Below are 1,314 nucleotides of genomic sequence, written 5' to 3'. Positions count from 1 at the left end.
TTGATGCACTTCCTCGGACCGCATCGTCTTCATACGCCCCATGGGGAACCCTGACACACTCCCAAGCGAGACAGTTTAAACTGAGGAAGATATTTGTTACGTAACCATGTCAAAGGGGCGTGGAGCAAAGCTGGGTAAGTGGAATAGGATACAGATTAGCTGTGATTTAATTGAAATTGAACCAGTCTTGAGGGGCTGAAAGGCCTCCTCTTGTTCTTATCAATACACAAAGCAACACTTACTGTCATCAGTTATTTCCATTGTGGGGAATAAAGAAGTCATGCCCAGGAATCTTGGTTAAAATGTTTTCATGACATACCCTTGCTGGATTATTGCACCGAACATACATCAGTCACTGTTGCCCTTTGACATTGCTGGTTAAAGGGAGGCATTGGAATCAATCTCCAGGATTATGTTTTGATGGAGATGGTCAGCTTTTCAGCTATTTGCTCCTCTGCCCAGAGGTGATTTTTGGGCTGATTCATATCTCGATGTTGCTACAGTGTCAAAGTTGGCCACAATTTCCGCCGGTTGAGCAACTATTTCGCTGGTTGGGGGTATAGTCGAAAAATTAGAGCCACCTCTTTCAGAGTGTAATTGGAAACACTTCTCCACATTAACGTGGCGAAGTCTGGTACTCTCTTCCACAATTAGCAGTTAATTCTAAATCAGTGTAAATCTTAAATCTGAATTTGATAGATTTTTGTGAACCAAGGTATTAAGGGGCATAGGTTGGGTGTACGGAGTGAGGTCACAGATCAGCTATGATCTCATTGAATGGTAGAACAGGTTGAGGGGCTGAATGGCCTCTGTTCCGATGTTCCTAAAGCAGTAACTCTGCCACAGACAGGCTATGTGCAGCTCAAGTCTATACGCTTGAATTTCTATCGTGCCTTCAGCACCTGAGGATATCCCAAAGTGCCTTTAGCAGCTAATTAAGTGTTTTTTGAGTGTTGTAATGTACAAAATACAGCAGCCAATTTGCGCACAGAAAGCTCCCATAACAATGACTTTTAAAAAGTACTTCATTGTTGTGAAGTGCATTGGGAGACCCTGAGGTTTATTTTATTCATTCATGGGATGTGGGTGTTGCTGGCTAGGCCAGCATTTATTGCCCATCCCTAATTGACCTTGAGAAGGTGGTGGTGAGCTGCTTCTTGAACCGCTGCAGTCATGTGGGGTAGGTATACCCACAGTGCTGTTAGGAAGGGAGTTCCAGGATTTGGACCCAACGACAGTGAAGGAACGGCGATTATAGTTCCAAGTCAGGATGGTGTGTGACTGGAGGGGGACATGCAGGTGGTTGTGAAAGGT

Source organism: Heterodontus francisci, chromosome 8 (assembly GCF_036365525.1).
Source record: "Heterodontus francisci isolate sHetFra1 chromosome 8, sHetFra1.hap1, whole genome shotgun sequence".
NCBI lineage: Eukaryota > Metazoa > Chordata > Chondrichthyes > Heterodontiformes > Heterodontidae > Heterodontus > Heterodontus francisci.
The sequence above is the reverse complement of the archived record's forward strand: the minus strand, read 5'-3'. Positions refer to the sequence as shown.